Consider the following 27787-nt stretch of genomic DNA (forward strand, 5'->3'; position numbering starts at 1 on the left):
ACCCCGGTGACTCCGAAAAGGTCTTATTTGTCCCCCTTCCTGAGAAGGTATCTTTGTAGTGGCGATACGGGTCCATCCGACTCTCAGGACTGTGAGGCTTCCTGTGAGATGGAATAATGTTTCAGAAGTGTGAGGCAGCGATGTGGCCCACAGACCCACAGAATATTTGTGGTTCCAGGGCCCAGGCCTGCCCTCGTCCTGGGCATAGCCATGAAAATGAATACCAGGAAGATAATTCACACAGTTAATCATGCTGTCGGTAAGAAAGGCTGGCGTCAATGCAAGTAAAGACATGCTTTCATTCAGAACTGGATCACCTCAACTTTTAGTTCTCATCCGCTTCCCCAGACCTGAAGCAGTTTAATAGGGAGAAAGAAAGCAAGGGGGAAAAGAGTTAAAAAGACCAGTCCATGCCCTGTGCTGCATCCCTCAGTTAGGTCTCTGTGCAGAGGATTTGCTGCAAAGGCATTCCAGCTTCAAATAAGACTGATTAAAGTAAAATTACTCAGTCTCCTGACCCATGGCAAATTTCATGAGCTGCAATTTGTCTAGTAGTTGTGCTGTGAGTGCAATCTGATTGGCTATAATTTAGGTTTATAGTTCCTTTTTTTTTTTTTTCTTTTTCCAAGCACAGTAGACCCCAGTGATCCTGAAATAAAGAATTGGAGAGGAAGAAAAGAAGATTTCACATAAGCTAGGAAAAGATGGAAAGAAAAGACAGGAAAGAATATGGTAACCCTGTTTGCTTTTCTAAAAGCTTGAATTCATGAAGTCTCTAGAGTTTGGCAGGGAGAGATTACCATTGCATTTGTATCTGTTTCTTCCATTCTAAACTCCTTAGCTGCTTTTGTCTAGCTGTGCTGCTTTTGCCTGATTTTTTAATTTGTTTTTTCTGTAGTCTCTGTTTCCTTCTCTCCCTCTGTCTCTTTCTATCCCTGATCTCTGGGTCTGCAAACCATGAGGGAATTTCCAACTCAGAAAATGCTCACAACCCATAATGCCAATATTTTCCAAATATGGCCATCCAGGGAATGTGTCTCCTGCTTTCCAGACCCCGCCACTTTCATCAGGGCTCATCAGCTCTCTTCAGCACTTGTGACAACAAAGTGACTTCTCCAAAAGCCCAGGAAGGCATGCGAGCAGCCATGGCTGGAGGAGAAAGTGGAGAAAGTTTCTGGCTTCCTATCATCTGGAATATTGGATGAAATCTTTTAAAAATCCAGACTGGGAAATGCCCGCTCAGGGAAAGAGACATATCAGGTAACAGATGCATGTTGTTTAATTCTCTCTTCATCAAGCAAAACCATAGAGGTTATATAGAGAGTGAGTCCTTTAGGCCTGAGAACAGCAGTTCAGCTACTCAGGTCTCCCACAGGTGTTCAAATGAGACTTATTGGTATGGTTGGTAGAGCAGAGGGACAACTTGAAACTCAGGTAGGTGTTTCGCCTTCTCATTAATGCATCACTATGATTGAAAAATGATTATATGCAATTTTGGCGACAAAATGTCCTTATATCCTCTATACAAAGGGCTTCCTTCCTTGCAGTGACTAAAGAGCAGATGAGTCTGGGCAGTGACTCCCACAGTTTTCTCATCTCCTCTGGGTAACATGTGGGTGGGCTCATCTAAAGGCATCTATGGTATTTCTTCTGACATGTAAAGAATTTAAAACAGATAATTCCAGTTTCGTTTTACTGCCCTCGAAGGACCTGGCACATAGTACATGCTCAATTAATACCTGTGGGAAGATGAATGAGTGAATGCAGCTGCTGTACTGCAGTTTGTGTGTCACAGAATTGAGGCAGTCCCTCAGCTGCCCAAACACTGTACGTTGCCAGAGAGACTCAACACACATGCAAACAGGATTGCCAGTTTCTGGGATTTCTACAACCATCTATTCTTTTAGGAAAAGAAATCTTTGAACTGCAATGCCAGAAAAATGGCACGTGCCGCCATCTTTGCTCTCTAAATTAAAGGAGAATATTTCTATGGGAAGAAAAGTCTTTGGATTCAGACAAAACTCAGTCTGAATATCAGCTCCACGACTCGGACAAATTACTTTGCCTCTCTGAGGCTTAGTTCCCTTTCCTACAAAATGAGAATAATAAAATCTACCTTGCAAAAACATTAGGAGGATTATATAAAATGAGATCAATCTAAAATTCTTGTTACCTAGTAAGATCTTAATAAGAGAGCACAATTATGATAAAAACTTAAGTTAAGATCACTTGGTACCTTTCTGCAGAAATCCCTTCTCTCTAATTCACTTCTTCTCATACGTTGCTTAAGGCCACTGTAAATAAAAGGAAATTTTATTGAACTACAATGCTTATGCTAACATATATAATCATGAGAGAGACTAAAATGAGAATCAACCATTCTTCCTAGGTTTTCTGAATTGCCATAGTCTCACTAATTTGATATTCAAGAGAACACAGAAAATTGATTCCAACTGCAATTCATTTAATTTATTAAACTGGGCACAAGTAGACAGTGAACTCCCCATTTGAAAACTCAAACCCTGAGAGTTATTCTTTTGAACAAAATCATTTAAAACCAGCCCTGACCACCGTGTAGGATCTTAGATTTCCATATTTTCTCAAGGTGATAAAAGCGACCTACACCTGTAGCCTTGTTTTATAGTTGAGAAAACTGAGATTGTGATGAGTCCAAGGTCACATTTTAACCTGAAAGTGAACCAAACTTAGGGCCTGGATCAGAAATCCACTCAAAACATTTCCTTGCATGACATTGGCACATCAGTAAGTGTGGGAAGAGATGTTATAAGAGGAAAATAAATGCTAGTTTATATATCATCTCACTGCAACTTCCATCCGAAAAGTAATTCACATTAGTTAATCACCTCTACATGCACAAACTAGTTTCTAGGAAATTTTACTTTGTGTACCCCAAAATATATTTCAAATTTTAAGGAAGGCAGTTTTCAGATGACATTTTAAAAATGCACTGCCTAAGAGGTTCTAGTTCCTCTTCATTAGACACTACCATGAGAGGTAAACATTTCCCATTAGGGAAGTTTTCCTTAGGGAACAGCGATGATGACAACAGGTTAAATAGTTTTCCAATCTGGATTTCTATGCATCATGAGGGGGTACATAGCTTTGGACAGGCATGATGGTGGGAGAATCTGGGGTTTGGAGAAGACTGGACACCAGAGGGTGCTGACGAGCTGCATAATTCATATCAGGGCCTTTCTCCACCAGGTTTCTATGGTAATGGCCATCCCTGAGAGGGGAGGTCAGCAGGTGTGGTGCCAGGGGATGTGTTCCCAGGCTTTAGGCTTCATTGGTGGTATGTGCCCTCCTGAAGCCGCAGGCCACATTAATGGACCGCGGAGTGACCATCTCTTGCTGCTGCTGACTTGACAGTTGTTTTGGTCAATCCCATTGATTGTGAGGAAGTCAACTGTTAGAAATAGAATCAATGGTGCTACCACCAGCTCACTAGCCATTTACAGACACTCATAAATACTGAAATGACTGCCCAGAGGCTGATCTTCCAGGCTTCTTTTATCTTCACTTTAAATTCGCTACTTCTTCCTACATCAGCAGAAGAGAGGACTTGAAAAAGCTGAAAGCAGCTCAAGCTGCCAGAGTGTCTCAAGAAAGAAATCAGTAATAAAACATCAACTCCCGTGCATTAAGATTCTTTGGAAAAACTCTCCTAAATTCATGATATGTCAGATTTGGTGCTTTGGGCTTTCTTTGAATTCCTGGTACACACAGTTATGCAGCTCCAGATCCGGTCCCTCTCCTCGCATGGACTACTGAGTGTTAAATACTGCGCTCAGTACAATGTACATTACCAAATAATAACAACCTCCGTCCTCAAGAATCTGACAACCAGATGACTTACACATAGGAAAACAGATAATAAGCAGTATAGGCTATGTTATAAATACCTAGTTTTCTTGGTGAATTGAGTTAGCACCTTGGCAAGTACTCTAATTCATATTAAAAATATGGGAAATATGTATACATGTACACACATATAAGTCACAATATGTGACTGAGTGTTAATGTGTAGGTTGAGCTTTAAATGAAGTGGAATTTTGAAAAAGTACGGTCTCATAGTCTGTTATTTTTTTCTTCTAATTACTCAATATTCCCTTACCTAGTCATTTTATTCTAACATCATTGATGGCATTCACATTTAATGATTTTATTAATGAACACACCATTCACCACTCATTCATTAATAACAAATATTTGGGACAACGCCCAGTTACTGGACATAATGCTAGAGTCTGCCTTGGGATACAACAAAGGATAAGAAGTAACTCCTGACCTCAGGGAGCTGACAGTGTACCTGGGGAAATAAGTAAACTACTACATAGATTATGACAAGCACTAAAATAAAGATACACATGGGGTTTTACAGGAGAGATGGGAAGCTATAAAGCCCTGACATGTGAGGTCAGAGACAACATCTTCCAGTAAGAGTTGGCATCTGAGCTGAATCCTTAAAGATAAATTGAAGTTCGGTAATAAAGGGAGCACAGGGATATCTGATAGGAGGGTCAATGTGTTCAGGACCCCAAGGTGAAAAGAGCTTGGTACATGCTGGGAATGATAAATAGTTCAGCATGGAGAGATAGTCAGGGGACCAGCAGTTAGATATGAAGCTGGTGAGACAGCAGAGAGGATTGATCATGAACAACTTAGAGTGCCATGAGAAGGGGTTTAGATTTTATGCTGTGGGAAATGGGGGATCACTGAGGCATTTTATGGAGGAGATTAGAAAGATCATTCTGGTTAAAAAGATTAGAAGAGGGCAAAGCAAGAGGCACAAAGACCAGTTAGATAACTAATTCAATGATTCAAGCAAAAGTTAATAAAGGGCTGTTTTCAAATAACAGCGGTGGTGAGGTAGATGAGTAATGATTTTAAAAGACATGGAGCTCTTTTTTACAGCTTTTGATTAATATTGTTAGGATTCTTGGGCATAAATAAGAGGTAGGGAGTCAGCAATGATGCTCTGGATTTTGGATCAGTCCATTCTCTGGATTATCAGTGTGCCATTCTCTAGTGCAGATGACGAGGCCACAGGCCTTCTAGAAGATTCAATTCTGGAGTGAAGTCTTCTGTGTATACTATTATATCTTTGAATTCATATTGTAACTAAACCATACCTCTGAGCACTATCAGGCATTATTTTGCTTTCTGTATAATTGTTTATGGCAAGTGCGTCATTTCTCCACATCAATAGGATAACCAAATATCTCATCTTCAACCTTGTGCTAATTTGCACAGCTGGTTTTGTAACTGGAGCATCATGATGTTTGATGATTGTCTGATTTCAGCTTAGGATTTGGCATCAGAGTGCACTGTTAATACTTACAAAAGAGGCAACCTTTTACATTGGATAAGAATCTGCAAGTTGCTTTCAAAGTCTTTCCTATTGTATCTCCAAGTATTCTCTTTTTTCACATGCCACTCCAAGTTGCTACAGATCTCTGCCTCTTCCCACACTCTGAAGTTCATTGGATTTCAAAGGGAGGAGGTTTAAAATCAATAGTGGCTTGGAAACTTTAATTTCAGCAAACATAATATACTCAGGAACCTAGATGAACTCATAGTTTCAGGAAAAATATAGTTTCTTTTTTTTCATAGAAGTGGTTGGACAATTCTGCAATGTAGCATCAGTACTTTTTATAGACAGCAATGTCCTTCAACCTCCCCATATTGGACCCCACTTCTACACATAGCAGCTTTTGTTCCATGTTTTCTTGCTGGTTCTGTGAATATGTTAGCAATGATGCACAAAAGCAAAATCAGAATCCTTTTCCCCTTTAGAAAGAACTCATATATGACAACTTCAGTTACCCAGATAGGAAGAGTTTATTTAAATCTATTATTTAGGTCCCTAAATATATATATATGCTAATTTTGTTAGAGAAGAAGGTGTACAAAAAAATCAGGCAGGAAATACAGAGTTTCCAAATACATTCACACACACATCACAGTTTTCCTTATTATTAACAACCTATATTAGTGTGTATCTTTTATATAATTGAAGAAATAATATTATTATAATTATACTAGTAACAAAAGCCCATAGTTTACATAAAACTTTACTGTTTGTGTTGAACGTGTATATGGTTTTATAAAATTTTTATTCTGGTAACACATATAGAGCTAAAATTTTCCCTTTTAACTGCATTCAGATATATAATTCAGTGGTGATAATTATGAGATTAAGGTACCAACATCCTCATTCTCTACTATCAAAACTTTTCTATCACCCTGGACATAAACTTTATCCCAATTAAGCATTATTTCTCCATTCCTTACCTCTGCCCTGGCCCTTGGTAATGAGCACTCAAATTTCTAACTCTGAATTTGTAATGATCTCATATCAGTGAATTCACACAACATTTGTCTGGCTTATTTCACACAACAGGCTATCTTGAAGGTTCATTCCTATTGTCTCCTGTAACAAAACTTCATTCCTTTTTACAGCTGAATAATATTCCATTGTATGTATATACCACATTTCATTTATTCATTCATCTGTTGATGGACACATAGGTTGTTTTCATCTCTAGGCAATTGTGAATAATGCTGCTATGAACACTGGTGTACAAATGTATGTCCAGGTCCCTGCTTTCAATATTTTTGGGCATATAGCTTAAAGTGGGACTGCTGAGTCATATGGTAATTCTATACTTAGTTTTCTGAGAAACTGCCAAACTTTTTGCACAGCAGCTGCAACATTTTACATTTCCATTAACAATGAATGAGTATTCCTATTTCTCCACATCCTCTCCCACACTTGTTATTTTCTGTGTTTTTAATAGTTGCCATCCCAGTGGGTATGAAATGGTATATCACATGGTTTTGATTTGCATTTCCATAGGGACTAATGATGTTGAGTATCTTTGCATGTGTTTAAAGTTCATTTGTATATCTTCTTTGGAGAAATGTCTATTCAAAGCTTTTGCCCATTTTTTAAAAATTAGGTTGTTTATCTTTTTGTTGTTGAGTAGGTTTTCTTTATATTCTTTGGCTATTAATCCCTTGCAACGTATGTAGTTTCTAATTATTTTTGCCCATTCTATAGATCATCTTTGTGCTTACATAATAAAGGCCTTTGATGCACAAAAGTTTTAATTTTGAGAACGTTTCATTTATCTATTTTTTTTTTCCTTTGCTACTCATGCTTTAAGTCTAAGGTCTAATAAACAATTGCCTAACACAAAGCCTGAAGAGGCATCTGTATATTTGCTTTGAGGAGTTTTATGATTTGGGGTCTTATATTTAAAGGTTTATTCCATTTTGAGTTAATTTTGCATATAGTATGAGATAGAGTTCCACATTCATTCTATTGCATATGGATATGTATATATCCCGTTTTCCCAGTACTATTTGTTGAAAAGACTATTCTTACTACATTGAGTGGACTTGGCATCCTTATCAAAAAATCAATGTGTCATAGACGGGAGGCTTTTTTGGGGAACTCTCAATTTGATTCCATTGGTCTTTATGTCTGATCTTGTGCCAAAACAGTACAAAACAACAGTACAGTTGTTTTGACAACTGTAGCTTTGAAATGTTTCAAAATTGGGAAGTGTGAGTCCTCCAACTTTGTTCTTCTTTTCAAAATGATTTTTGCTCTCTGAGGCCCCTTACTTCCATTTAATTTTTATTTCTACAGAGATGGCTGTTGGAATTTTGATGGGGTTTGTGCAGATGACTTTGGGTAGAATTGACATCTAAAAATTAAATTTAGCCTACTGATCCATGAACATGAAATGTCCTCCCATTCATGTAAGTCTTTCATTTCTTTCAGCAATATTTTATAGTTTTTTGAACATAAAACCTATACATCATTGGTTGAATTTATTTCTAAATATTGGATTCTTTCAGTGACTATTGCAAATGGAATTCTTTTCATGATTTTCTTTTCAGATTTTTCATTACTAATTTAAAGAAACACTACTGATTTTTGCATATTGCTCTTGTACTCCACCATATTGCTTAATTTGTTTGTTAGCTCTAGTAGCTTTGTTGTAGATTTTTCAAGATTTTCTAGATATATAATCATGTCATCTACAAATAAGACAAGTTTTGCTTTTTCCTTTCCAATTTACGTGTTTTGCTTTCTCTTTTTTGCCTAATTGTTCTGGCTAGAACTTCCCTTAAAATGTTGAAAAATGGGTGCACAGATGGTTCAGTGGTAGAATGCTCGCCTTCCATTCTACCACTGGGTCTCTTGAATGGGAGATCCGGATTCGATTCCTGGACCATATACCCTCACAAAAAATGCTGAAAAATGGCAGTGAGAGTGAGTACGCTTGTCTTATTCCTGATATTAAGTAGAAAGCTTTCAGCCTTTCACCATTGAGCCTGTTGTTAGCTATAGGTTTTTCATATATGCCCTTTATCATGTTGAAGAAATTTCCTTCTATTTCTACTTTTCTATGTGTTTTGATCAAGAAGGGATTTTGCCAAATGCCTTTTCTGTGTCAAATGAGATGATTACATGATCTCTTTCCTTTGTTCTATTAATCTGAATGTATTACATTAATTGATTTTTCTTATGTTGAACCATGCTTACTTACCTGGGATAAATCCCACATTATCATGATGTATAATTCCTTTAAAGTGCTGTTGGATTCAGTTAGCCAGTATTTTGTTGAGTATTTTTGCAGATATATTCATAAAGCATCTTGGTTTGCAATTTTCCTTTCTTGTGGTATCTTAATCTGGCTTTGATACTAACCTGATGCTGGCCTCATAGAATGATTTGGGAAGTTTTACTTCCCTTTCAGTTTCTTGGAAGGATATGAAGAAGAAGTGTTAATACTTCTTGGAATGTCTGGTAAAATTCACCAGTGAAACCATCTGGTTCTGGGCTTTGCATTTTTGGGAGGTTTTTGATTACTGATTTAATCTCTTTTTTTGTTATTGGTCTGGTGGGATCTTCTATTTCCCTTCTTGAATCAGTGTACATTGTTTGTATTTTTCTGGGAATTTGCCCATTTTATCTCCTTTGTCTTATTTGTTGTTGTATAGTTGTTCATAGTATCCTCCTATATTTTTTTTTTCTTTCTGTGAGTTTGGTTGTAATGTCTACCTTTTCATTTCTAATTTTATTTGTTTGCATCCTCTCTAATTTTTTCTTGTCAATCTAGCTAAAGGTTTGTTGATTTTATCGATCTGTTCAATTAAACAACTTTTGGTTTAATTAATTCTGTTTTTTTAATTCTCAATTTCATTTATCACCTCTTTAATCTTTATTGTTTACTTTCTTCTGCTCACTTTCTCACTTTGGGTTGTTTGCCCTTCTTTTTCTAGATCCTCCAGTTGTGAGATTTAGTCTCTTCTTTGAAATCTCTCTTCTTTTGTAATATAGACATTTAGAATGATAAATTTCCCTTTGAACACTGCCTTTGCAGTTTTGATCTGTGTGCTTTTATTTTTATTCACCTCAGGATATTCCCTATTTCCTCTTGTGATTTCTTCTTTCACCCATTGGTTATTTAAGAGTGTGTAGCTTAATTTTCACATATTTGTATAATTTTCAGTTTTCCTCCTTTTATTGATTTCTAGCTTCATTCCACTGTGGTCAGAGAAGATTCATTGCATGGTTTCAATTTTTAAAAAATTTTATTGAGACATTTTGTGTACTAACATATGGTCTATCCTGGAGAATGACCCAAGTGCACTAGAGAAGACTGTGTATTCTTCTCCTCTTGGGTGAAGTGTTCTTTATGACTGTTAGGTCTAATTGGTTTAGAATATCATTCATGTCTTCTATTTTCTTATTGATCCTCTTCCTAGATGTTCAATCCATTATCAAAAATGATGTATTGAAATATACTATTAAGATATAACCATCGATTTCTCTCTTCAAATAGGTCAAAATTTGTTTCATATATTTTGAGACTATGCCATTAGGTGTCTATACTTTTATAATTGATGTGTTTTCTGTTGAATTGATCCTTTATAGTGCAGTGTCCTTAGCTGACCCTTGTATCACTTTTTGACTTAAAGTCTTATTTTATCTGATAGGTATAGCTATCACAGTTCTCCTTTGGTTACTATTCACATATAATTTTTTTTTTCCATTTATTCACCTTAAATCTACTTTTGTCTTTGAATTTAAGGTGAGTCTCTTGTGAACAGTCTTTAGTTGGGTCATGCTTTTTTTTTTTTAATACATTCTGCCAATCTAAACCTTTTGATTGGAGAGTTTAATCCATTGATATTTAAAGTAATGACTGATAATGCAAGACTTTCATCTGCCCTTTTGCTATTTGGTCTTTGCAAATCTTATACCTTTTTTTTTTTTGGTCCCTCAAGTCTTCCCTTAATGTCTACTTTTATTTGACCTTTTTCTTTTTTTTTGTATTATACCATTTTGAGTCCCTACTCATTTCTTTATATACATACTTTTTTTGTATATGTTTTGTGTGGTTACCACTGGATAGCATTCCCTAAACCTATAGAGAAGCTTATGGAATTGAATTCCTTTGTTGAACTTTCCAGTTCTGAATTAAATTCAGGGTTTTTGTTTTTCCTTTTACATCACTGGCTTTTAAATACACTCATATTTTCAGTCTGTAGGAGCAAAGCAAAGAGGAATAGCCTATAAAACACACATACATGATAAGTGTTATAAGAATTATTGCGTTTAATAGAGATGACTTGCTCCAATGAATGACAATTCAGAAAAAAATAATAGTATTTTTTGAGTAGTCCTTCTAATCAAATGTAATGAGGAAGATCTCGGCTCTATCTGACTCCCTGCCCCCCCCCCCTTTATAAAAATCTTTCATTCTAGAACCTAACCTGATTTGGAAACACTTAAGTATAAATCCATTGCACTTACCAATAAAAGAGGTTTCTACTGATATTTGGCCCCTTACTTTGAGAACTGAAAGCTGGGTGTCTTGTATTACTCTGGTGGTTTGTATTAGTGGCATGATCAGTGTTATTCATATTTTTTAATTTATCAGAAATATGCAATTTAATCAAATGGTTCTTAGTGGCTGATAATTTGGGTTTTATGTCACTGAGTTAACCCTCTAGTGCTCTCTTTCTTTCTCAATCAGTTCCTCTCTAAAATAGGAACTTGCTTCAACTGACCTCATATAGTTATGAAGATAAATATGTTAATGATCTGAAACTCTTTGCATGGTCCCAAGAATACGGAATTACAAAATTATAGTTTGTTATAATTGCTATAATTATTTAATATCATCAATAAGAAATCTCTTGTTTATGCTGGGGCTGTGAGGAGAAGGTGAGAGGAACCATAGATTAGCAGTTACAAGCCTGGTAGTTATCTTGTATTTATCCCTGGATGGCTAACCTCAGGAATTCTTTCAACAAGAATCATTACACACATTTCCATTCTCCAAAGCTCTGGTTTTAGTGCCAATAGGACAATGACCAGGCTCAAAGCAAAGAGTTCTTAAGTTTCATATTTAAATATCACTTAGATTGATAAAAACAGTCATAAAATAGCAGTCACATAGAAATGATGATAAAAGTGAATTTTAATAAAAAAGGGTCATTTATTGAGTGTTAAAATGTACAAAATCATAACTCATTAACCTGTCTTCTTTAAAATTATATCTTTGCACTTAACTCTTTGTATTTTTCTAACAGCCAGGACTTATTAGCATGCATATTTTAAATATAGATAAGTGTCTTAGGAGGATAATTGCTACTTAATAGAATTTTAGACAGATTTTGATACCACCAGTTTAAATAACTGTTTAGACAATTGTTCTAGTTTGCTAGCTGCTGGAATGCAACACACCGGACATGGATTGGCTTTCAATAAAAGGGGATTTATTTAGTTGACGTATAGTTCTTCAGAGGAAAGGCAACTAACCTTCAACTGAGGTTCTTTCTTATGTGGGAAGGCACAGGGTGGTCTCTGCTGACCTTCTCTCTAGGCCTCTGGGTTCCAGCATCTTTCCCTGGGGTGATTCTTTTCTGCATCTCCAAAGGCCTGAGCTGAGCTGCAAGTGCTGAGATGAGGTATGCTGAGCTGCTTGGGCTGTGCTACGTTGAGCTCTCTCATTTAAGCACCAGCCAATTAAATCAAACATCATTCACTGCAGCAGGCATGCCTCCTAGCTGACTGCAGATGTAATCAACACGCAGATGAGGTTCACATGCCATTGGCTCATTTCCACAACAATAGAACTAGGCACTCTCACCTAGCCAAGTTGACACCTGAATCTAACTACCACAGTAATTAAGGAATGACACAGATACTATTAGAAACAGCATTACCAGTCAATGACAGCCAGGAAGCTAAAGATCATGGTGGATTTCATATATGTCTCCTTTTACACAGAAACATGGGCTTATAAGGAGTTGTACCCATATTCATGTGTATCTAAAACACAATCATATATTTTGTGGTCTTGGCCAAGTCACTCTTTCTGGACATCAATGTCCTTGTTATTATAGTGAAACTTGCATTTACATAATCTCTATGTGTCTTTAATTCCCTGTTAGTCCATAATTTTGTCTGGCTATGTACTCTCCTTTCTAAGTAAGAGCTGAAAAAAAAAATATGGACTTGGAAGAATCTACTTATTTATATAATTTGGAATACTGTCCAGAAAATATTTTACTCTAGAATAGAGCCCAAAAAGAAATACTAGAGAAATTGGATAATTTCGCTTGGGAAAAAGAATACCGAGGAGAATTTATTATGATCTCCTGCAGGATTTATAAGCTGCATGGCTTTTCTCAGTTTTCTTGCTTAGACCATGTATAAATGAAGTCTTGAATATGACCTGATAGCAGCTTTCTTTCTGCCTATTGGCCTTACAGAGGCTGTGAGAATGTTTGTGGGATAAACGTGCTTGTGTGAAGAATGGGGTTAGTTAGTTAAATAATCAAATGTGAGGATATGGTGGAACAAAAATATGTGTCCCTTCCCATAGACCCCTGAAAAGCCCAGGCCAATAAAGAAACCTTTAAATCAAACCAGAAAATATGGTTCTGCTCTTGAATATATGCAGCAAAGAGTCTTGGTTAAAAGACAATGAATTATCCAGCTGAGAGCTGAACCTAATTAGCTAGTGTTAACACATACACAATCGCACACACACACACACACATAACCACTATTATTGTAGCAATGACTCTTCTTATAGTGGACACCTTGATGCCATAAAGAAACCTTCTGAATATTCATTCTTTTATCTATTTAAATGTATGTTTAAATCCCAATAATGTAGCAAGTACTGTCCAAAGCACCTAAGGTATTGGTAAGCGTAAATATATGTTAATTGTGGTCTTGGAACTTAAGATGTTGCGCAGACAGGATAATGATCAAACTTTCAAGCAAATAATTGTAAAACCATTGTAATATATGCTATGAATGGAACCACAGTGATGCCAAAAGATTCCAAAAGAAGGACCAGACCCAGTCTAGGGGGTGTGAAACATTGTGAAGTTCTGTTTGCACTAGGCTCTAAGGGCTGAGCTGAAGCTAAGGTGAAGCAGAAAGAAGATAATTCCAGGCAGATGGAACAGTAAGTATAAGGATCTTGCCTACACATGCCCACCTAGCTCTAGAATTCTATGATTCTAAACCACTGCTTGTGAAGTTGATAATAAATAGCTACTTAAATGTGTTGAAGGTGTTGAAGCAGTATTTGCTGCCTAGGTTTGGGGACAGATTTCTGATCATTCACAAGTTCTCCTAAAAGTTGTCCAGGACAGAAAATATTTGGAAATTACACATCTGAAAAAGGTTTGATATCCTATATACATAAAGAAATCATACAGCTCAACAACAAAAGAACAAACAACCCAATTATGAAATGGATTAAAGATATGAATACATCTATATTTTCTGAAGAGCAAATATAGATGGCTAAAACACACATGAAGAGATGTTCATTTTCATTAGCTATAAATGAAATGCACATCAAGACTACAATGAAATACCACCTTACACCTATAAGAATGGCTGCTATTAAACAAACAGGAAACTACACATGTTGGAGAGGATGTAGAGAAATTGGGACACTTATGCACTGCTGTTGGGAATGTATAATCATACAGTCGCTATGGAAGACAGTTTTGTGGTTCCTTAGAAAGCTAAATAAAGAGTTGCCTCATGACCTGGCAATACCACTATTCAGTATAAACACAGAAGATCCAAAAGCAGTGGCACAAATAGACATTTGCACACTGATGTCCATTATTCACAATTGCCAGAAGATGGAAACAATCCAAGTGCCCATCAACAGACAAACGGATTAACAGAATATAGTAGTAGTATATATGTATGATGGAATATTATGCAGAAGTAAGACTAAATGATGTCTTGAAGCACATGACAAGATGGATAAGCCTTGAGGACATAATGCTGAGCAAAATGGGCCAGATGCAAAAGGATAGATATGAATGATTCCACTCTCATGACCACAGTAGAGGTAATATCAAAGGCTTATAATGCAGAATATAGGAGACCTAGAGATACATGGAAGCTAGAGATAGGTGAAGGGTTAGTTGAGGAGGTTGAACTTAAATGTAAAGGGGATAAATAGAAGTGAAAGTGGTTCACTAGTGGTCTATAAGTAATATTAATCATATTGAAGGTGAACAGGATTGAAAGGGGTTATATAGACTCATATGTCCCACTGATTAACACTACAAATATAAATAAAGTACTTGCGTGAACTACTGCAAAGGTTAAATCTTGTACAAAGAGTGTATAAGTTAGGGGTATGGGGGAAACTGCTATTGCATGCTATAGGCTATATTTAACAGGAAAACATTAATGGTACGACAGCAACACCAGGGGTAAATAATGGGGGGAGGAACAAGAGTTAAGGGGATGTTTGGGTTTTTTACTTGGTAATGGTGTGTTTATTGGTTATCTTTCTCTTGGGGACAATGAAATTATCTTCAATTGAGAGTGCTGATGGACTATTGACTTTAGACATTATACATGATGCCCAATGAATGGAGGTGAAGGATACACCAACTGAGAAGTAGATTGGCGAATGATGGTGTATACATATGATCAAATGTTGAGATGCTACAAAGAGAAACAAAGTTGTAAGGCATGCAACATTGGGAATGAACCTGTGGGACATTTGGTGAGGTAAAATAAGCCAGAAACAAACAAACAAATATTGTATGGTTTCATTTAGAAAATACTTATAAGAAAACAGGGCCCTAGGTTGTAAGCTTTTATACCAGTCACATTTACTCCAGAGTGGTAATTGTTATTTCTGGATTTTGAGAGACTGTTTTATATATATAATATATATGTTTATAAATAATATAAAATATTATAATATAATACATTTATATATATAATATTATATTATATATATATAATATAATATAATGTTTATATATATATATATATAACCTGGTATCTGGAGATGGGAATAAAGTTGATCAGATTGAGATTAAGGCAATTCAGGTACAGAGGTAAAAAAGACATTGTCTATATTTTAAAACCTCATGTACTCTTTGAGAACAAAGGAAGGGAGGTTTATTTTGTCCAGAACATAAATTTTCTGTAGCATATAATCTAACTCAACCTGTTTGGATAGATCATTTAAACAATCCAAACACAGGGAGCCAGAATAAGAATGAGGACCTTTAATCCTGTATAATTTCTTGTCATGGCTAGATAAATCCTAGAGTATATTGAACAGACAATAAAAAAGTATTGGCAAAGTCCCTTGAGGGGTGGGAGAAAAAATGTGGAACTATTCATCTTTACCACCAGCGAAACACCTGATACTGTGTCAAACATTAGGGATACCCAAATCGGTAGTCCAACCCTTTGATCTTGAGGCTTGCTCTTGTGAAGCTTATGTATGTAGTAGTGAAGCTTGGAATACCTAAGAGTCACCTCCAGAGGACCTCTTTTGTTGTTCAGATGTAGCCTCTCCCTCTCTCTCTAAACCCAACAATGCAAGTAAAATCATTGCTCTCCTCGCTATGTGGCACATGACATCCAGGGGTGAAAATCTCTCTGGCAGTGTGGGAGATGACTCCCAGGAATGAGCCTGGACCTGGCACTGTGGGATCAACAATGCCATCCTGACCAAAGGGGGAAAATAAGTGTAACAAATAAGGTATAAGTGGCTGAAGGAGTGCAAATAGAGTTAAGAGGCTACTCTGGAGGTTACTCTTACACAAGCTTCAGTTAGACATTGCAACCTATCATAGCTTACCAATCCCCAACCAAAACCATTCCTGCCAATCCTAAAGAACACCTAAGGCATTATATAAGATTTTACAAAGGTTCCATGCACTAGAGTAACTTTCCAGAAACCTACAACCTCCAGATGGGTCCCCGGACCAGATAAGTCCTGAAATGCAAAGGGACAGCCTCTCCAGAACATCACCTAGTTCCACCCCCCCATCCCATATTATCAACAGCCCCTTTCAACATGAAAAAGTTAGAATAGACATAGCCCAAATACCTCTAAAGAGTGAGAGAAAGATCAAAGGGAATAATGGAGTTTTACAGAGAAGGTAGGGTTTAACAAATGATTATGATTGCTGAATCTTTATATTGATATTTCTTTTAGTCTCCAGTATCTTAGAGGAGCTAGAGGTAAAAATCTAAAAATGTGGAATTGTAATCCATACCAAACTCTGAAATTTGTTCAACAACTAATTGTTGTGTGATTTCAAATTTATTGCTTTTTTGTATATATGTTATTTTCACACAAAAAAGTTGATTGTGATGATAAATGCATAGCTATATGATGATATCATGAACCATTTAAAAAATCACAATAACAATAACAACAACAAGAAGTTGTCCAAGACAGTCTGGGAGCTTCAGTGGAGCTGAGTGTCTGACTTCTTAACATTCTTTGTCCTCAGCAGAACCTCACTTTGTAGTGTAGTGGTTCATTCAGGTGTATTTTGTCTCTCTGAGTCCTAGATTAGTAGAAGTTTACATGATGAGGTTTCAACAAATCTGCCAACACAAAAATGTGCAATCTCCAATTCCTGAACTCAGTTTTCCATACAATTTGACATGAGGTTTGCGATGAGACCAAAATATATTTTCAGCTGTTACAGACAGCCCTTAAACATTTGCAGCTCCATGCAGTTGAATATTCACACTGTGTTTTTAATTAGGCTAATGTGTGCTTGCTCCCATGTATAATAAAAGACATAATCCATAATTATAACCCCTTTGCACTGCTTCCTGTCAGAGGGATTGGTAAAAAACAGTCTTGTTCTATCTTTCAATTTGTTAATGGGATTATGATGTGCACAAAAGGCCTGATTACCATGGCCACGCAGGCATGCCTTGGCAAGGTGAAAGGATTAATCCTATAGGTCATCAGTAATTTAAAGATGTCAATTGCCAGTCTGGTCCATGGGTTTCTGAGAAACCAGAGAATCTAGAAAATGTTTGCTACTTAGAGGTTAGCATGTCAGTCATCCTTTATAAGTGCATGAAGAAGTGTGTTCACTCTGCATTTCAAAACTATGAAACAGCGGAAGGAAATACCCTAAATATGTACCCACATATAGGAAAGAAAAAATGAGAATGATAAAGAAAATGAATTTTCAACAAATAGAATCTATTTATTTATTTTTTTGCATGGGCAGGAACTGGGACTCGAACCCCAGTCTCCGGTATGGCAGGTGAGAACGCTGCCTGCTGAGCCACTGTAGCCTGCCCACAACGAAAAGAATTTGAAATATTAACTAGTTCTATCCCATACCTACCGTGTATCCATATTATGGTACTAAGCATATATTACCATATACTCATACTAGTCATTTCATGTGTAAGATTTTTTTTCTCTCTAATGGATTTCATAGTCCACCAAGCAAGGATGCTCATCACGCAGCACGGGGCATTGCCCAAGATGGGTACAGGACACATGCTAACTGATGATTATGATAACAACAAACTCTCATGTCCCGCAGATAGATGGACCAGGAAAAAATCATTTCTAGTCAATCTTAGTAGACTTCAATAGCACCTTTAGTTTCTTTTATGAAATGAAAAATATTGAAAATTAAGGGAACTGTAAATCAAAATACTTAGTGCTGTTTCTCTTGTCACACGTTTATCTCCTTTGGATTCTTTGAAAAAAAAATTCTGTGGATGCTTGCAAATTCTGTGGATGCTTGCCTATTTATAACTCTTACAACCATATCTCGCTAAATAACAACCCAAGCAAGCATTGGGTTGGGTAGAATAGGCTTTCCAATTCTCAAAAATAATAGTCATAATAATAATAATAAATTAGTGCTACTGTCAGTACTAACCAAAGTAAATTTCCCAATATCTAAGGGGAGAGAAATTTCTAAACCCCATTACAAGTTATTTTATTTGCCTCCTTGTTAGCTACAAAGACTGTTTTCTTATTGGGTTAGAGAATAGCAGAGGGAAAAAAAAAAGAAAGATAACAGTAAGCCTCTGTGCATATTATGGAAAGCACAGCACAATATACATTGGAGATGAAAGAATACAGACAAGTTAAACCCTGGTTCTTTTTTTATATAAGCTGTAAACAATTTCTATATAAATAAGTAAAAATCTGAAAATAACTAAATATTCAAATATGAAAGAGCAGTAATTTAAATATCTTCAAGTCAATAAACCAAACAGGTTATATTTTATTGATTCGAATATTTTATAAGTAATAGAATTCCTTTTATTCCAGGACTATTTTTCATTTGTCTTTGATGTATCTTTGCTGTCTCAGAGGAAAATAAAAGAAGAGAAATAATGTGTATGTGTGTTTTGAGGGGGGGCAATTAATATTGGCAACACCATTTGTTCTCTTTATTATACAATATAAGAACAATTAAACTACTTTTAAAGGTAACTGAAGATTACAATTTTAGGATACTGCCTTTCTTAAAAAAATTAAAAAAGAAAGAAAAGATGGGAAACCTAATAAGAAAATGCATTTTATTACATTTATTATTGATGCTATAAAACACAATTTTAACAGCCAGGAAATGCAATGCAATTGATCATATGTTAGAAATGCATTAATTTGAGTTACTGTATTTTTCATATGTAATTTGGAATTATGTATAGACATAAAAATATGTTATTGCGTGGCATAAATCTATGTATTACTATTCCATTACATTAAATTAAAACCATGTCTATAAGAATTTTTCCCTAAATTTTCCCTGAATATCTGACATAAGTTACTGGAGGATGTTCTCTTAGATTGAGCTGACCAAAGTCTATTATTTGAGGTAATTTTCTCCATAGTCTCAGTTCTGGTCTATAGTTGGTTGCTTTTGACCTATTGTTTCTTGAAACAGTCATTGGACTAAAATAATGTCATCCATAAAAATGACCATTTAGTTGTAAAAAATAAAGGACTTTACTGAGGACAGAATAATCAAACACAAGACAGCAGTTTAACAGCCCTTTTTAAAGGCTACTTTGTTTTCAAGGAAGGAGATGCTGCCTCCCAGATCCATTTCCGTCACTCAGCATGTCAAAGAATGGTGGCAAAGGAATGCATTCCCAATGGGCCTGGGCCCCTCTTGTACAGCTAGCTGAGTACAGAAGATCAAGGAACCTAGCGATCAGCCAATCAGCCGAGTCAGAGGCAGGTTTTTCAGAGGCCTCTTCAAAATAGTCACATCTTCCTCATCCAGTTATAATGTACCAAATCTGTACATTAAGAAAATATCCTGCTTCTGATTATACATGAGACCCAAATTATCTTAGCGCTTAGCATGTGCACATGTGTGTGCATGTGTGTGTATATATGGCCTTGGGTCTCTGCTCCTCTGAGCCCAAAATTCTAATTAGTTGCTAATCCTTTCTAAGGCATAATTTCAGGAAACATGCTTAAGCTGTTATTGCACAGATCTCCTTTCCTCACCTCTTTGGTATCTTACCTCCCCTTCTCTGCCTATCTGAAACTTTCCTGGAGTTAAATTTCTAAGGGAGTAGAGTTTCTTTGGCTTCCAACTACTAACTGAAGGAAGCTTCATATTTTACAGTTCCTTTTTCATGTGATGATGCAGTCTCCTGCTCAGGTTCACAACCTTGGAGGTCATCTTTCATCCTGAACACGCTTTGATTATAAATTTACATCACACAAATCTCCTTCTATCATCTCCAGAACATAGCAAGGCTGTGACCAAAGCTGTCTCAGGAAGATGCCAATTCAATAATTCATACCATTATTATATCTCGGCTGGTCACAGTAATTCATCCTAGTCGTAACACCAGTAACTCTCTCGGTCCTGTATTTTCGTAGGGCTGAAGAAGTTTCAGCCAGTTCAGTGGCTGTAATGTATCTGATCTATTTGTTTAATACAATTGAATTATACATCCAAGTGTCTCCATTTCATTAATTATTTACACAGCTTTTAGTACCTTGAAACCTAAATTCTTTAACAGAAGATAATATAGTCACAGGTTGTGGGGATTGGGGGAAGGGCCTTATGACCTGAGAAGGTGGCCCAAGAAAGTTGAGTATTCACCCTTTTTCTGTGAAAAGACCCATCTAGAATATTACAAAACAATGAGAAGCATAAAGAATAATGTGTCAATTTAACATGAGCAAGAGGAGAATGTGACAGTGAATAAAATGAGGAAAAGTTAGCTGAAATAACTTTTTAAAGTTCTGAAGATGTCACATTAAAGTAAGAGGAAGAATAGAGTGGTAGGAAAATAAGTGCATTACTTGTTCCATTATTCAAACACACGTTTATCGACCACCTGCGATAGGCACTGTTCTAGAAACCAGAGATATATCAGTTAACAAAACAAAGTCCATAGAGCACTAATGGAGGTGAGTAAATGATAAGATGGAGAATTGCTATATGATCAGACTTTAATGAAGCACACGGGAAAATGATAATACCATGGCTGTGGTTTGAGAGTCAGATTCTCTTCCAATAAATCAAACAAGTTTTCTTTTGTCCTTTTGGCATTTCCTATTCGTTTGTATCAAGGCAGAATATGAGCAGACAAATGTCTAAAATAAATGTGAGATGTCATGTTCAGATCTATTAGGAGAGAGAGACCAACAAATGGGAATGATAAAGGAAAGTTTTAAAGTTTTACAATTTAAATTCTAGTCAATGGTAAGTTTAAAATGCGAGGAGCAACGGGGGAGAATATAATCTATAGAAAGTAGGTGAAAATCAATAAATGTTTTCCTTTTGGTGAATATTTGTAGGGAAGAACAGTTCAGGAGAGGACTTGGATTTTTCCATTATAATGCCTCTGAGCACCTCTGACAAGGATGTTTGGATGAGAAAAAAGTGAATTGTTGATGGTAAAGTATAGACTCCTTTCTCGCTAAGTATGTTTGAATATTAAGATAAATAAGGTGGAGTCAAAAAATAATATGGTTGCAGGTGAGATCTTCCTAGAATAGAAGAGAGCCGAACTTGTGTGTGCTTTGACAGGAAGAAGTCAATTTGGAAGAAAAACAATTAAACAAGAAACAAAGGATATTTTTAATGAAACACAATCCTGAATGGTGGTAGAAGGGCCACTAGATAAAGATGGGATTGAGCAGCAAACCTGGAAATAAAGAAAGGATGAGTTGTGAAGGAGAAGGAATTAAGGGGTAATAGTAGTTTGAGCTCTCCTTCTCAACAGATGACCTCAGCATCTGAAAAAAAGTCACATAATCTTTGCTGAGTGAGTACTGCATAAATTTAATCAGGATATGGTAGAAATGATTTGAAGCAAAAAGTGTAGTGCATGGATGCAAAACTTCCTATGGTGGCTAGGAGCTATGTACCCAAGGAAAACATGTTCTTAAACTTAAGCAATTGATGGCCAAATCATACCCATAAAATCAGTGAAGAGTTTGATTTCTTTCTTGCTACCCATTCCTATGGTTTACTTTATCCTGTGAGAATGCAATCTTCACAGTTATCCTCTGTCAGGATCTCTGAGTTTGATTACAGTTGGATTTCTCAGGTACTCCCACATTCATGGTCCAAAATGAAGGCCACATCTGGCCTTGGAGTATATTTAGTTCATACATCACCTCTTCTGCTCATCTCCTAATGTACATCACAACTATGATTCTAATATATTTTATTATCGGAAACTTCTATTACGCCTGAGAAAACGTTGTTTATACCTCTTTGCATGGAGTCTAAGGCCCATCACAATACCATTTCCTTCGTTACATCCTTTTGCTTTAGAAATGTGAGATTGTTCACTTTATGTTCCCTTAGTAAACTATGAATTTTCATGTCTTAATGGCTTAGCACATTCTGGGTCATTTTTCAGGAATGTATTTTCTTTCTCTTTCTATCCAGTTCTTCTGGGCCCAACTTCAACATCATCGTGAACTGTTATTTGTTTTTACATATGTCCTGTCCTCAAAAGCAAGTATGCATATCAGTGTGAGCATAAAGTTAGTTACTTTGCATGGTAGTAGTAGTTAGACATAGTAGTTACAGAGAATCAAATTTATTTATGCAATATATAAGTAAAATAGGCATGAAATATTGATTCAATGACAATATCTCTTGGCCTAAATTTCCACATTTATAAAAGTAGAAAACTAGAATAGGTGACTCTTTTTCTTTTTGCTCAAACATGCTGTTATTGATGGTTTCAACAAACCAGAATATCACATTTTCATCATTTTACCAGTTTACCAATTATTTTCTCTAAACAGCTTGTGTGGTACTTGTACTGAAATGACTGGCTAGCTTCCTTTATCTAGTTCCTATTTATTGAGTGCTTGCTATGTACTGTGCACAAAATTTGTATAGTGTATATGTGTGTTTGCATTTGTTTGTATATACAATTATGAGCCTCACTTTCAGGTAAATTACAATGATTTTAGTAAAACTCTCTTGACTGTGCCATTTATATGCACTAGCCTTACAGACACTGCCCCTTCTCTCAATAAAACATACTACAATTGACTGAAGTGTATTTCTGGAGCTCTACCATATGCTAAAAGCAAGTATAAAACTGAGTTGTGCACTTCCCAAGAGTCAATTGTGTTTGTTGCAAATCTGTTCATACTTGTTCTACTTAATATTTTAATTATATTATTTATTTGTATATGAGATAAACTGCTGAAAGAGAAATTCAGAAACAGAATTATTATTTTTATGAAAATCTGGACAAACTGTAAGGTCACCCTAAGATGACCTCCAATGGGTAATGCAATCTTATACTTTTGCCTTAAATGTAGGGAAAGCCTGCAACTTGCTTCTAACCAATAGAATATGGCAAAGGTGATGAGAAGCTACCCTCTTGATCAGGTTATGTTATATGGCAAAGGTGATAGCCTGTTACTGCACTGGTTACATTACATAATATAAGGCACCGTCTTAGCAGACAACAGAACTTCTCCTCTGGTCTTGAGAAAACTGAGCCATGATGTGCACTACCCATGGAGAGGGCCATATGGCAGGAAACTGTGGGCAACCTCTAGGACCTAATTGTGGCCTCCAGCTGACAGCTGGTGAAAAGCAAGGGGCCTCGGTCACAAAGCCATCAGGAATTTAATTTTGCCAAAACCTGAATGATCCTGGAAGAGAATTCTCTAGTTGAGTCTCTAGATGAGAATGAATTGCAGCCAACACTCTGATTCTAGCCTTGTGAGAACCTAAGCAGTGAATCCCACTAAGTCATGCCAAAAGCCCTGGCCTACAAAAAAATGTAAGGTAATAAAAGTATGTTGTCTAAGCTGCTAAATTCACAACAATTTATTAAAGCAGGAACATAGAAGTTACATGATGGCTTAGAAAGACTAATTAAAGTCAATATGTCATTCACAGAAAGAGCCACCATATAAGATTGCTGTCAGATTCAATCAAAGCAGGACAATGACAAACATTTGAGGAAAAATAATGCAAGTCCGTAAGTGTTCTGCCTTTAGATTTTTGCATGTTTACTTAAAATTTGCTTCATGTTAAATAATCTCAATATAGAAATCACAGATGATGCATTAGGGAACAGTTTTACAGGAAAGATAATGCTAAATTACATTAGATTTATACTCAAATGAAAGGCTTGGGCATTACCAAAAGATTGAAGAATTATTTTCTGTGTCTCTGTTTTAAGTTAGAATAAAGAGTTTAAAGAATATTTAATTTTAAAAATGATTCTATTTATTAACTCCTTTGATTAGCCAACCAATGATAGGTAATTGTGTTGTAGAGCAGAGTTTTGCTACAAAAGGAAGAAGACTCTGGCATAATTAACATCTATAGGATAAGCATCACTAGACTGCCCTTCCCTTGGCATTGGAGAATGGAAAAACCCTGGTGAGATGATAGGAGAAGTTTACACAAAAATGAAAGTGCTTGAAACGAACGATGGGCAGGGGAGGACAAATGGTTAGAGGTTCAGTTCGTTGTGATGAGTGAAAGAGAGTCCCAACAAAGACCATAGTATGATATGAAGTAAAATGGTGAGATGGGACAACATGGGTTTTAGCAAACGAATGTGGCTGGACATGAACTACATCTTTCTTCTAGTTTCAGGGATCTGACCTTCACTTTGCGGGAAATAGCATGCTCATTTTAAATATCACCAAATCCTTGAATCCACTATAATACTAAGCCGAACAATTTGGAGATTTACCTACAAATAGAGCTTGCACAAATAGTAACTTCAGCAATTCTAAAGCTTAATCTATTCCCATCCCAACCCCCCAAATACAATTTAAACTTAGGAGAATGTCAAGACCCAAGGAAGGTGCTCACTGATATTATTCCAAGTGGGGAAAAAAGTCAGAGGAATGTTTGTAATGAATCAACCTGCCCAGGTGTCTACTCTTGAGGAAAACTCAGTTAGCCAAGAACTCCATTTAAAAGTATGGTATATAACCTTTGGTTATTGAAATTTTATTGCTATTATATTATCCTTACACTGAATGCCCATTATCCCAGCTACTGGTTCTCATAGGTTTTTGTTAGCTGCTTTATCATGTTGCAGTTTATACTACTTAAGCAGGCCATGATGATATATTACAGTCAGCTAAAGTGTAGAACATTCTTAGATTTATTTTGACACCTAAAGCAACTTTTCATTAGGCTGGTAACAAGCCATATAGATGCCATAGTCCTCGCAAAAGCATCATTAGGATGTCGAAAAAGTGCTGACATAAATGTGGACATTCTCAAGAACATGTTTAAGAAACTGATAGGGTGGAAGCTCTTAATTTTCTCAGGTAGCAGTAGGGGGGAAATCTATATGCAAATGGCAAAGCAATATTGCTCATTTTTCTTTACAGAAAAAATTCCCATTATGCATGTCTAAGAGCTCCACCCTCCCCTGACTGACTTTTTATGAAATTACAGAGTGCGCTGGGGCATTGTTTGAGCAATATCAAGTGCCTCCAACAGCTGCTTTCACATTCCTGGAATGGCACGAGCATTTCACGGGATATATAAAAGCCTCAGAATGAGATAGGCAGAGGAATTCACTGAAATGTATTATTAAGTAATGAAATATAGAAACAAAAACAAAGCCATGCAATTTATTAGGGATCTATATGTAAATTTATTTCACCATTCAGGTGAGAAAATAAAAGGAAACCATTCACATGGACCCCTGTGACACCAGTGCTACTAATATAATGGAATTCTCTACATATCATGATGCAACAATTTCCACTAGAATTTCTGTAAATTTGCAATCAGGAGGGACTATCAGCCTACTGGATGCATTGTTTTAATATCATAGGGTTTTCTCATGATTCAAACAATATTTTGGACATAATTTTCAATTCAAACATTTAATTTTCAAGGAAAATCTACCAAATTGAATTAAGGATATGAGAGGACAGGACATATCATATTACCTATGTATGGTCATATATTCATATCATATTATATTATGTTATGTTATGTTATAGTAATAATGGCTGATCATCATTTTCCTCTACAACCTTATTCAAATTATCAATCACGTGGCTCAGTTCCCCCTATCTAGCTGAGCTAATTTTCTCACTTTCAACAGTATTATGTATTTTAAAATTTTGAGGCATCACTAAATTTTTCTAGATCATCTTTCTCCTCCACTGTCCTCCATCATAGTTTGTCAAATATTGACTCTACTTTTGAAACACCATGTATTAGCCTGTCTTTTTTGAATCCTTCTTAAAAGACTTCCAGTGATCAGATTAAGCATTACTCATTGCAGAAGACACTCCCTTTTGGCTGATTACAAATGGAATCAGCTGTGGATGTAGCTGACATGATCATGATTTAATTCTATGAAATGTCCTTATCACAGCAGGCCAGCACTTGCCAAACCAGAAAAACAGGTACCATCACTAGGTCAAGTTGACACATGAACCTAACCATGACACACCATTAGTAATCAGTATTAGCCTTAATGCACTAGTATGATTCTCCTGACCATACTGTGATCCTTTAGTTGGCACATATATAGACCCAGCCAGAATGTTGTTGATGACACATTATCTCTCAGGGTTTAAACACAAAGACTCCAGGCCATTTTCTCTTTGATGATGATAAATTTCTAGTATAAAGCATTATCTATTTAGTTGTAGCATACCTGGATAAATCAATTTAATAGACTATAGTGAGTCTAAACTTGTTGCTAGAATCACACATGGGAAGTTGAGTCATTATCCAGGGAATACTCATGCATCCATTCAACCTTTCTAATTGCAGATGACTGAGAATTGACCGGTGAAATAAAAGAAAGTTGATGTGAAACAGAATAAGTGAAGCTCAAATGAGCTCTGTGAAATCACATCCAAGAGGCTATAGAAACATTGTGTAAGAATTCATAATATTCTTCTGTGCATTAGTTTTTCTAAGATCTAGTCCCATTGTCAGAACACATTTTCATGCAAATATCCTGATTTCCTGTGCATCTTGGAGTTACATTGGGATTACTTACTTCAGTCTGAGCTCACAACCATCATTCTGCTGGCCTCCATGGATTATTTTAACACAGTGTGAGTACCAGAGCTAATATATGATTTTAAGAAATTCTAACTATTTCAACAATGTGAAGGACTCATTCTTTAAAGAACGAACCCATGTTATTTATAGCATAGTTTTTTAAATAGTTTGTTTAGCAGGAAAGCAGAATATAAAAAATAAGGCACCAATCTACCTCTTCTGGTTTTGCAGAATTTCTATTGGGTCCTTTTTATTTTATAATTTCTATCTTACAACTGATATTACATATTTAGTTAAGAAACTATTCTGATATTTTCCTTTAATTGTTTAGAAATAGTTTCCTTTAGTTCTTTGAAATATTTAAAATAACTTCTTAAAGTTTTTATCAAGTAATTCCAACTTCTGGGCCTCCCCAGAGACAGTTTTTATTAATTTTTATTTTTTTCTTGTGTAAAACCCATATTTTCTTGTTTCTTTGATTGTCTCATAAGTTTTTTGTTGAAAATTGGACTTATCAAATAATACAATATTGTAACTCTATAAATAAGTTCATCTGCCCTCACATTACAGCCCCAGGATTTGTTGTTGTGGCTATTATTGTGTTGTTATTTTTGCTGATTGTTTTGTGATTCTCTTGAACTAATTCCACAAAGTCTATGTTCTTTACCATGTGTTGCTGCGATGGCCCTGCTGAATATGCTTAGTGTTCATCTAATGACTGGACAGAGCATTCCTTAAATCGATGAGGCCAGTAGTTCTCTAAGCCTTTGTTGAAAGCTTCTGTGCAGTTTAAACACAGCCAGATGTGAGAGTTTGGTGCCTTTTTGGCCTTTCCGATGTATATATACAACCATGGGCATTTGCATAGCTCTTTACATGCTCATGGCCTTCTTTATTTCAAGGAAAGAGTTGGAGTTTTTCAAAG

This window comes from Tamandua tetradactyla, chromosome 18, assembly GCF_023851605.1.
Source record: "Tamandua tetradactyla isolate mTamTet1 chromosome 18, mTamTet1.pri, whole genome shotgun sequence".
Taxonomy (NCBI): domain Eukaryota; kingdom Metazoa; phylum Chordata; class Mammalia; order Pilosa; family Myrmecophagidae; genus Tamandua; species Tamandua tetradactyla.